The sequence below is a fragment of the Sciurus vulgaris genome, assembly GCF_902686455.1.
Source record: "Sciurus vulgaris genome assembly, chromosome: 11".
In the NCBI taxonomy this organism is placed as follows: domain Eukaryota; kingdom Metazoa; phylum Chordata; class Mammalia; order Rodentia; family Sciuridae; genus Sciurus; species Sciurus vulgaris.
The window spans coordinates 18,582,526-18,595,036 of record NC_136472.1 but is presented as its reverse complement, the minus strand read 5'-3'; the positions used below and the strand labels follow the sequence as shown (position 1 = coordinate 18,595,036).

Sequence of the window (12,511 nt, the reverse complement as noted above, 5' to 3'; positions counted from 1 at the left end):
ATCCCTTTCTCTTTCTCCCCATGCACATAAGTACACACTAAATAAATATTATAATATATTTGCATTATATTTAAAGTAGTTGCAAAACAGTTGTATTCAATGTCTGTGATGGAGCAATGACAAGGAAAGATTTTAATAAGGGAATAACAACAATTGATGGTAAACCAAAGAAGGGAAAAGTTATGCCAATAAGCATGGATGGATTTTAGTATGTCAAGGTACAAAGAAGGAAAAAGGAACTTTGGGATGACCTTCACAGGAATCGCAGAATGGGAAGTGTCATCACAATGAGTGCTGAAGACTTAGGATAAACAAAGTGAGTGTGTATCAACCCACCTAATTCTGAAGACAAAGTGTAATGTTGTAGCAAGTGAAAATCACATTACACAATGAGTACAAAAATGTATTTATGGAAGAATATTTAATGTGAATCCATTTAAATAAAAAATGAAGCTAAGAAAATTTACATTTGACAAATGCTGTATTGTAGAGCAGATTAATGTTTTAATTAGAAATATTCTGGGTTATATTGCATTATTAACTAAAAACAGAACATTTTTCTTTCTAGTTTCTGACCATAGAAAAATGAGCCCAGTATTGATTTTAGGTTTACTCAATACTGCATACGTAGTTTATTAATAACACAGTGTTTCTCAAACAGTCTTTTCATTGCCTCTTTCACATCTTTGTTTCTCAAGCTGTAGATGATGGGATTCAGCATGGGAATCACAATGGTGTAAAAGATCGACACTATCATATCATGATCCAAGGCGTAGCTGGAACTTGGTCTCACATACATGAAGAGGATGGTCCCATGATAAATGGACACTCCAGTCAGGTGAGAGCCACAGGTAGAGAACACTTTCCTCCTCCCTTCAGTAGAATGCATCTTCAGAATGGCCAACAGGATGAAGCCATAGGAGATCAGGACAATCAGGATAGTGATCATCTCAATAGAGCCCACGAAGTAGAAGAGGAGAAGCTGGTTGGTGTGAGTATCAGAACAAGAAATAGCGAGGAGAGGAGGGATATCACAGAAAACATGTCTGATTTCATTGGACCCACAGAAGGACAGGCGAAAAGTGGCCACTGTGTGTATGGTAGCATGTGAAATGCCACCAACATAGGAAGACACAATGAGTGGCACATAGACCCTGGGTGACATGCTCACTGAATAGAGAAGTGGGTTGTGGATGGCCACATAGCGATCATAAGCCATGGCTGCCAAGAGAAAGGATTCTGTGCTTCCAAAAGTAACGAAGAGAAGCATCTGTGTGGCACACCCAAGAAATGAAATGGATTTATTTTCCGCCAGAAAATTGACCAACATTTTTGGAGTGACAACTGTAGAATAGCAGGCATCTAAGAATGATAAAACACTCAGAAAGTAGTACATGGGGTTGTGGAGCCTGAAATCCTCAATGACCAACAGGACCAGCCCCAAATTTCCTATCAGAGTAAAAAGGTAGATGGCAAGAAATAGTAAAAATAGGAAGACTTGGAGGTTAGAATCATCTGTGAAGCCCATCAGCACAAACTTGGTGACTTCTGTCACATTCTTCAAATGAATTTTATGTATATCCAAACTGAAGACAGTCTTCCCATTTATGTTTATTTACTGGTTCCAACTGCAATTTAATGTGTTGATAGAGTCTGTTCAATTATATATTCATGTTTGTTTCTTAGAATGGCGTCATGATATCCTCAGTGCAACGTGATAAACAGGTTTAAGAAATTTCACCCCAAATGGATACATTTTGCTGTATAAATAAAAGAAAAATATTTTAATCCATGTGTTGGCTGTATTTAACATGCTAATATTTTCTTAAGCCAAAATTTCTTGACTTTGCTTCCATTCTTTTTCTGTTAAATTTCCTACACTTGTTTTGATATTATGTCATCCTAAATTTCATAAATTAATATAAAATTCAAAATGTTACAGTGGTAAACACACAATTGCATACAGGTCTTATGTACTAGAAAGTACATGAAAACTCCTTTCTTAATTTTACAGTTGTTACCTGAAAACAACTAACCAAACAACAAAGGTTGAGCCAAACAGAAGTGAGAAAAAAAGAGATGTCGACATTATTTAATTTTCAAATGAGTAAAAAATGGAATGGCACTCATATTTGAAGCTCTCATGCAGGATTTCTAGCAAAATTATGTTATTTGCTCTCTTACAATCTCCTTGTTCCAATAAATAGAACAGTCAATAAAATTCTGGAGATAGATGCCCCTTATTTATTAAACAAAAACAGTGAAGTGCTTTTGAATTTTGTTTTTTCCCTGCAAAATTCAGACCACTAAGTTGTTCCATTTTGATCTCTGTAGCTTATTTTACCATCACTGTTTTTCAAATTTCATTTAAGATGCTGTGAAATATTTCCTAATTTATCTCTCATTTTACTTGTAATGTCCTTGAATTTATCTTGAGACATATTTCTGTCAAAAATAAATAATGGCCATTCATGGAATTTGAAAAATAACTATTGAATAAATATCACTTGACAATAGCTAATAAAATTATTCACAGAAGTAATTACTGAAATAGTAAAATCACTATATTTTCCACACAGTGTTTAATTTCTCAATATTTTCCCCAGTTGCTCATAGTTTTTTCTCATTCAGTGAACATAAATCAGAAAATACATGAGGAACTCCAATGTCAATAGCAAAAATAGTTAAAGATGCATCTGTTTCTACATCAATGGCCTTAGTTACTGAAGCACAATTAAATACTGGGACCACTGTGGTAGGAGGGAAGGTTCTATCATGGGAACTCTTTTTCCTTCAGCATATCCTAGATGAAAAGATTGTAGAAAGAGGAAAAAACATGATGCACTTGGTTCCAAGGTAAATTCAACGATTTGCAAATGATTTCTATAAATGAGTCGAAAGGTGCTACACTTTGGTTATATTGAGACATTGACATGATAAAGAAAATAAATAAATGAAACTACTGCTTAGAAAGAGAAGTCCCATGTTTATATTATCCTAGAAGTAACTTCAATGATTCAATGGAATGATTTTGCTAATTTATACAACAATAATACTTTTATAAATTGAGGTTACAGAAGAGCACTAAAATATAAGCACTTTACATTCTTAGAAAATTTGTGAAATATAACTATGTTAGATTCTGATTTCTTTTTAAATGCAGAGAGCTTTCACATCATGCATAAGAACACATAAATGTCTTAAAGCATAATTTTCTTAAATGTCATATTATTGATAAAACAGCTTTTAAAAATCAATAAAAAATTGCAAGTATGAATTAATGTGATATTTCTTAGATATCAAAAATACTTCCCTGTTTAAACTTTCATATTCTCTTTTCTTCTGCAAACTTTTCTCTCCCTCTTTCTCTTTCTCTCACATACATACATAAAAATCAATAGAAAATACAAAATTATTTTCTATAGAGATGAGAATCAAACAGAAATTAGGCGGATAAAGAAGAAGCACAAATATTATGGAAACAAATTGCGATGAATATACTAATAGTCTTCTAAAAGAATTCATTAAAATACATTTTGACTTATAGAGAAATTTCAGATATATTATAATTTTAAACTTTACTTTTCTGATGTAAATTGTATTTGGACTACAAAGACTTGTAATTAAAGATTTAGAGCCTAGTGACTTTACAAACTAAAGTGTCACTAAGTTTGGACAAAATTTTCATACATAGCTTGTTTGCCTACATAAAAGTTTTAATTATATGTGAAGAAGACACAGATATGAAATATGAATTCCAAATTTTATTTAGATACCAAAATAAATTGAGAGAAAATCAAAATTTTTAATGAAACATTGAAACCAGAAGCAAGGTATATCTCCTTCTAAGTTATACATGCATTTGTTATTTGACACCAAGTGTATACTAAACACATGTTCTGTTAATTTGAACCAAATGAAACTATCAATATTCTGACATATAATAAATTTAAAAATAAAACTGTCACTTTTCTACCTCAAGGCATGTCAGTAAGATAATACTATATTTACTTAATTTACCTTATACTCTTGTCAGTGTAATGTTTTAGGATCCCATGATACCTTCGATCATTTTTTAAATTTTTAAAATTTTGTTCTAATTTGTCATACCTTTGATCTTACCTGTGAAATAAGAAGGTAGTTTGTGGATTATTTATTTTATTTCAACCTGTATCCCATTATAGGATTTATCTACTTCACTGTGGAAATGGAGGAATGACAGAGCAATAGCATTAGGGTTAGCTACTTTATCTAAGCTACTCTTCAAAAAACATTCTTCTTAACTAAAATTTTAGGAAATTAGAAATGGTTGCATTTATGACAATTTAATTTCTTTTTTAAGAGACAGAGACCAGAAAGACCGAAGTATAGAACTTTTATTTTCACAAAACATGTTCTAACTGGAAAACTAAAATAAAATCAGTTCAAGTTTCCTGGCCAAAACTAAATAAATCAGACCCTACAAGAACAGCATCACTAACATGTCAAGAGGGAGAAATTATGATGGCAACTGCTCCATATTTGGATTTTATGGTTAAAAGGGGTTACACATTTAGTGTACATTATCTTATTCCATCTACCCAACAACATGCAATCAAAATAACCCAGTGTTCATATATGGACAAGAAAACTGATGTCCAGCTAGACTGGCAGAGCTGTCAGTCACACAGTCTCTAGTAGAGCCTGGATTCAATTCATGTCCCTCTGATTCCATATTCTCAACTATTTCTACAGAAGCATACCATAGACAGAGTGAAATGTCTTAACTCTGCAGATATCATCCACTAAAAATTTTAGAAAGTAGCATCCTTGCATATTTAAATACTTCTTTAAAAGACATTAAGAAATTAAACCACATTTCTTTTCAAAAAACACTCAGTGACTTCTAAATCAATTGTCTAACTAGTAAAGTAAATTTAAATTTTTTTCTTTTCATCAAGAGTAAACCATTCCAAAATGAAATGTCCTCAATGGCTGGTTGAGAGTGTGTTTTCCTTAATTTTATATAACTCTTTATTCTACTACGCCTGTTCTGTTATCTTTCTTAAAGTAAATAAAAGCAAATTTCCATTTTACAGCCCTATTGATTGAAATGTGAAGACAGTCCTTTCTGTTTTTCTGTTAAGTTCCCTGGAAGACTTACTATTTAATTTCTATTGCAACTTTGAATTAATTAGAATTCCTTCTCTTTCAGATTTAACTTTTCCAGTTTATATGTTAGTTTCAAATTCAAGATTATAGCTTCTAAAATATTTTCTGAGTACTGAAATATCTTTCAGCTTACCAATGTAATGAACTCCTCTCTCCGTTATAGATTAGTATGAACACTGCACATTTGGATTCTTGAACTAACTGCTTGACACTTTTAAAGTCCATAGGGATGCCCCAAGGAGAAACACACTGCTTCTTTTCTGGGATATGAAAATATCGAGCTAATTTTTTTTTTTCAAAAATAAGCAGGTGAATGGAAGTAGAATAATGAATAACAAAATGGAAATGATGACATAAAGGGATTTTGGCCCTTGGTTAAATAAATTATCCTCAGTGGAAAAGACACCTAATGATATAGGACATAGGTCCAGCTCTGGTTCTAATTATCTATGTGATATTGAGTTGATGCAGATATTTCTTTAATCCAGTTTCCTTTTCCAGGAAATTTAGCATATGAAGACTCTGAAAATTCTATAAGCATGCATTCAATAAAATAATATAAAAATTATCTATGACAGAATGCATAATTGTTTAATAACTATACTAGTCATCAACTCAATGTTGAACTATCAGTGAAGTGGACTCTTAATTTAGCTATAGATTTAATGCTTCCTTATTCAAAATTGCTTTTGTAAAAATTGACAAGTGTTTTTTTACTATTTATTTGAAATAACAAGGAATCCAGGAGAGTGAAATCAATTTTTGAATAGAAAATTAAAGTTGAAATATTTACATAATCTGATTTCAGGATGTAAATATAAAATAATAAAGATTTGGGATTTAGTTTGCTCTTCCTCTTCTAAGGCCTCACAATGTAACATTAACACATTTATTTGAAATCTTTATGGTTTCTGTTTTAAATGTAGGTACTCAATGTTATAAAAGTTCCTCTTTGAGCTATCTTAATACTGTTCCAGAAATATTGATATGCTGTATCTCTGTCTTCAGTTTTTCCTTAGAATTCTTTTGATTTCTTCCCATTAACATTGAGGGTTATTATTGAGATATGATTTGTATTCCTGGATATTTTGGCTTATTTTTGGTTTTTAACTTGACTTGGTTTCTCCTTTGATTGGTTTTTCCTTTAGGGTAGTTCCTCCCTTTGCTGACTTGTATTGTTGTTTTTCACTTCCTCCTCATGGAATATTTTACTGAGAATGTTCTGTAGTGAAGGCTTTCTATTTGTAAATTCTTTTAACGTGTGTTTATTGTTCAAAGATTTTATTTCATCACCAAATCTGAAGGTTAGTTTGATGCCTATGAGATTCTTGGTTGCATCTATGATCTTTCAGAGCTTGATATGTTGTTCCAGTCCCTTCTAGGTTTTATGCTCTGGGCTGAGGAATCTGCTGATATCTGTATAGGTTTCCCCTTATATATAATCTGACACTTTTTTCTCACAGCCTTTTAAATCCTATCTTTATTTTGTAAGTTAGGCATTTTCATTATAATGTGCATTGGTGTGGACGTGTTGTAAGTTTTTGCATTTGGTGTTCTGTAAGCCTCTTGTATTTGATATTCCATTTCATTCTTCAGTTTTGGGAAATTTTCTGATATTATTTCATTGAACAGGTTTTCCATTCCTTTGGTTTGTATGTCTGTGCCTTCCTTAATACTAATAATTCGTAAATTTGTTTTTTTCATGATATCACATAATTCTTGGAATTTCTGTTCATGGTTTCTTACCATCTTCTCAGTTTGGCCAACTTTCTTTTCAAGATTAAATATTTGTCTTCATTGTCTGAGATTCTGTTTTCCATGAGTTCTTCATTGTATGAGATTCTGTGTTCATGAGATTCTGTGTTCTATTCTGTTGGTGATGCTTTCTACCGAGTTTTAAATTTGTTTCTTTCTTTTCAGGTATTTCTGTTAGCTTTTTTTTTTTTCCCCAGAATCTCTATCTCTTTATTGAACTGCTCTTTTTCTTCCTGTATTTGCTTTCTTAACTGTTTATTAGAGTGATCATTGACTGCATTTGTGCTCTTATTTCATCCTTTGCTTCATGGATCATTTTAATTATGTGCATTATAAACTCCATTTCTCTCATTTCTACTGCCATACTGTCACTGGATTCTACCAAAATAACATCTTGGTTTGTTAAGGACATTTTCTTTCCCTGTTTTTTCATGTTGTTCCTGTATCTTCCCCTCTAGCAGTGAAGATCAGGTATTGCAGCTTCCCCTGTAGGCTTATTGTGACCTTATAGTTTTCCAATACTTCTTTTAAGGGGGAGATCAATATTAGCTTCACCTAATACAGAGAAAATGCAGCCCTAAACCAGATAGCCCCTTTGATGACGTTAATAGTATTGTAATAAACAGATAAGATGTGTTCAATTATTATCTACAATTTAGCCAATAGGCTTCCAATGAGCTCTACAATTGCTAATGGTGGACAAAGAGGATGGAGGGGTGTAGGATGCAACTGTTAATTGAATAAGAAATGAGTAAATAGAGATACTAGCTCAAGGGAAGTGTGAGATCCAGATCAAAAGAAATTGTTCATTAGCATGAGTAAAGTGAGAAAGAGAAACTGAGAGAACAGGTAAATGAAAGGAAAACAGAATGAGGGGGAAAAAAAGAAAATAAAATAAAAAATTGAAAATAATCTACACAGTACAATAGTCATCCACCACTCAAGCCTCCCAGTCCTCAGTATCCATATGAGAGCAAGGTACCTGTCAATGAGCCTCCATTCTCTCGCCAGGGACTCAGGTTGGAGCTGCTCCTCCCATAGATGGTGACTAGCCCCTCAGGGATAATTCAAGATGACTGCACCAGCTTCTAAACATGCTGGGGAGCTGCAGTGCGGGTGCTAAGTCTGTGCTAGGGTGTAGGTGACTAGGTCAGGTAGCAGCTGGTGGTTGCAGTTGGTCCAGGGTCAGGAAGCAGTAGGTGGTTTTGGGCATGGGCAGTCCTCATCTTCAGTTTTGAAGGATAGTTTTGCTTGATATAAAAATCTTGGTTACCACTGGTTATATTTCAGGGTTTAGAAAATATTAATCTGATCTCTCCTGACTTATAGGGTTTGGGATAAGAAATCAGAAAATTTAATTGTCTTAATTCTAAATGTGATCTGCCAATTTTCTCTTGTAGCTTTTAAAATTCCATCTGCTCTGTGTATTAGACATTTTAATTATAATGTGTCTTGAAAAGGATCTTTTTTGATCTTGCCTATCTGGGGGTCTAAACATCTCTTGTACTTATATTTTCATCTAATTTCCCAGGTTTGGAAATTTTTCTGACATTGTTTCATTGAAAAATTTGTGCCTTCCTTTAGTTTCTATTTTGGTGCCTTCTTCTATACCTATGAGTCTCAGATTTGACTTCTTAATTTTATCCCAGATTTCTTAAATATTCTGGTCTTGGTCTCTTAATATCTTTTCCTTATTGTAAATTTTACTTTCAGGATTATATTCTTTGTCTCAATGCCTGAGATTCAATCTTCTATGTGGTCTGATCTATTCATGATGCTTTATGCAAAGATAATCTAGTGGATTTCTCGCTCTTAAGTGGCCAGGCTGAGGAAATTTCCAAGTATTGATATTCCCTGACCACATTATCCTCTGCTATTCTCAGTATTCTGCACCAATCTAAGAAAAGATACTAAGCCCTATTAACAAATCACTTCAGAGAAAAATCATGTGTGATGAAATCTTGAGGAAAGAAAAAAACTTATTGAAAATATTCTCCATAGTTTCTCTAATCCAAGTATAAAATTGCAGCAATATTCTTGAGTAAGTTAAGAAAGTAATTATTAAACTTGGTATTATACTACAAAAGCAATTAGATTACAGTCTAAGATGAGAAGAAGAAAAAATGGGGAATGTTGAGGCAGGAGGAAGTTATACAAGTGGAAGGAGACTAAATGGAGCAAACGTAAAGCTGACTTATGAAAGCAGAGAGAGAATAAATTCAGTTAATGCTTCATGTGGCTGCCACGATTTTCCATTGAAATTTAGACTTGCATTTTAAAGTGTCCATAGAACCCCAGGAGATCATCTCATCTGATTCTATGCAGTTATTTCAAAATTCCAGTGACATTTTTAACAGAAATAAAAAATTAACCCTGAAAACGACTAGCAATCCTAGAAGAACTGCATAATCAAAGGTAATTTTCAAAACAAACAAAGCAGTCTCCTTTTCATCTTCCTAATACTCACTCCACTTTCCCTCCAGTCCCTTGTTTTTTCTCTCTAACTTCCTCAAATTAAAAAAAAATATATTCAGCCCTTGACTTTCCGAGTCAGACTTATTTCACTTGGCTTGACGATCTGTAGTTCCATCCATTTACCAGCAAGTGACATAATTTTATTCTTACCAATTTGTGCTATGTCCATGTGTAACCATATCACAATGAATTCCATTTCTATGCACCAATTAACAGAACAATAAATAAATAGAAAAAAGCTGAGTAAAGTGTAGAAAGGGGAACCAGTGGAGGAGGGTAGTGGAAGGAAAATGGAAGTACTGGGGATTGAAAATGAGCCAAAAACATTATATGATTCTATTATTCTGTCAAATGAAATCTAGTATTATGTATAATTATAGTGCACTAATAAAAGCATAAAAATAAAATCAGTTCCCTTAAGGGAACAAAAGAACAAACTTAGAAAAATCAATCTTCCTAATTTCAAATATGTTACAAGTTACAGTATTTAAGAACTGTGATCATGACACAATGGCAGGCATGTACATCAGTGGAACACAATACTGAGGCAATAAACAATTCCACATAGGTGGTCAGCTGATATTCAACATGGGATTTTGAGGGGCATGAATGAATTGTGGGCTTGTTTGAACCACCTCTAAGCAGAGCTGTTCCCCTTGGGGAACTCTCCATGCTACATCACCAATCTGAGATGGTTCCATTGCCTTGGCAACATTGTGCTTAAAGAGAATTCTGTGATACCACAGAATTTATTGTTTTACACATCTCTAGGTTCAAATACAGCTGCTGGAGGCAGAAAGAGACACCAGTGTGCTCAGATACCCTTGAAAAGGAAGAATTACTGTACAAGTTGCAAGGCCCCAAACAGGGCACATTTCCCCTAACCGCACCCTTTTTATTTGTCTCGAAGAATCCTTTCTAATAATACATCCTTTTGCTGTTTGACTATATAATAAATGATTGGTGGGTTTTTTCTCTTTGTTAGGAATCAGAACCATCAGGTCTAATCCACCTACCAGGCCCCTGCTTTTGAAACTGTTTTTTGTGTCTTTTGTCTTATTTCTTCTTATTATTGATGGTCCAGCTTATACCAACGCCCTTTTTCTAAAATTTAAAAAATTTAAAAGGGAAGAGACAGAATCCCACATAATCCTACATAATTGTTTTAAAAAATACTTAAATTGTGTTGTTAAAAGTCTCACTGTTGCTGAGCAACTGAATGTAGAATGGATCAGATGTGGTAATAATATAGAGTAGAGGCTATGCTTATATATTTCCAGAAAACCCAACCAGCCATCATGGAGACAACTGGAGGACCTGACACATCAGATTAAGCAGATAGTTCAACAAAAGGGAAGAAATAAGACTCCAACCACAACGTTTGTGGCTCTATTGGTTTTATTGAGCTGTCATATAAATGGAATCCGTGGAAGAACTTATTAGACCTATTTTCCAGATCAAACTTTATTACATCCAGCCGCATGGACTGGAGAAACAATCCCAGTATTTACTGATGATAGTTATATGCTGGGAGGCTTTACAGACAAACATATTACACCTAGTCATGCAATTAGATTTATTTATACTGGCTACAGTGAAAATCTATCTATATTTTGGTCCCATTTTAAATGGGTGGCTATTTAAAAGTAAATTTCAAGGAAAAGACAGCATATGGATGACCTAGACAAGCTAATCATATTGGACCATGGGACTTAAGATCATATGTCCAGACAGTGATTTCAATGAAACTTTCCCATAACAGGCCAGTTATTCCCATGCAACATCCACTAGTACCTTATTGCCCTAATTGTTCTACAGTACAATGGGATACCTTTCCTAAATGGATGGAATGTGCAGACATATGTCTTGCCAATATAACACAAAATCCCTAGAAGTGGTGGATATATTTTGGATTGGTCTCTAAGAATTGATATGAGATAGCTACACCAGGATTCTATGACTCCAGGAGGCTCTGTTGGCAATATCAGAGTGAAGGTGGCAAGTGAAAAAGATCTGTGGAATTTAATAGCTGCTTCAGATTTTCTCCATTTTACAGATGGCTGGTGACTCACTTCATAGACAGGAATTGCAAAAAGGGTTCTGCTATAACCTGTGGGCCTGTATTCAATCTCCTTATGCTTTAATTTCTGGAAATGTGAGAGTAAAGAGAAAAGGAGAAAAATATGTAACTTGTGAGAAGTGTAATCTAGCTAACTGTTATCACTAGATATAAGAGAGGAAGAGGGATACTGGTTCTTTCCCAACACTTCTTTGTTAGACTCCCATTTCAGGGCCATGGTATGCTGATGCTGGAATTCAAATCATATGACATATGCATACCTAGCTAAGCTGACCATGATGTATAGTTGAACTTACAGTGCCTGGAGTAGTTCTGCTCTGACAGTTTCTGTGGTTTTATCTAAATGCATTCAGAGTGCTCATTTTCTTAATAATTTGGCTCAGAACACTTCCAAAACCCTGCACAATCAGGTAAATATTGACAAAAGGATTGAGACCAAATTCATTGCTTTGGAAGCTACTTTATTAATATTGGAAATGAACTTGCTGCTCTTAAATTTAAGCAAAGGCTTAGATGCTATACCAGTTATAAATATGTCAGAATCATTGCAGTCAAATTTAATGCTTTGCAATGGGATTGGGAGAAGGTAAAAAATCCTCTAATAGGCATTTGGCATAGTGATGATAGCAGCCTGGTTCTTATGGAGATACATTATCACATCCAGGATATTCAGGAAGGCAGGAACAAACTCAGGAATCTTGCTTCTCTTGCTGAGAGGATACTTCCTGATCTAAAAGGTTTTAGTCCTGGAAATGTATTCCTGATAATGTTTTTGGAATTATATCTGTACTACTAATTCTCTTTTGTGTTATAATAGGTTGCTGTACCCTCAGAAACTAAACTCAGGAACTTCAAGTAACAACACATCACTTATACTTTACAAAAAGAGGGGGATGGGTAAAGTTGGGGGTGTGAATGAATAGTGGGCTTGTCTGAGCCATCTCTAAGTGGAGGTGTGCTCTCCACTCTCAGTATCATCTCACTGATCTGAGACTGCCCATTGCCTTGGCAGTGTCCTGCTCAAAGAGAATTCTGTGATACCAAGGAATG

General features: G+C 34.0%; 1 pseudogene across 1 annotated transcript; it reads right to left on the bottom strand.

The window, feature by feature from the left end:
- Positions 1–613: 613 nt before the first annotated feature.
- LOC306639707 (olfactory receptor 5T1-like) lies at positions 614–1,605 on the bottom strand (annotated as a pseudogene). The gene has a single exon. The product of its transcript is annotated as an olfactory receptor 5T1-like (transcript).
- Between the last annotated feature and the right edge of the window lie 10,906 nt (positions 1,606–12,511).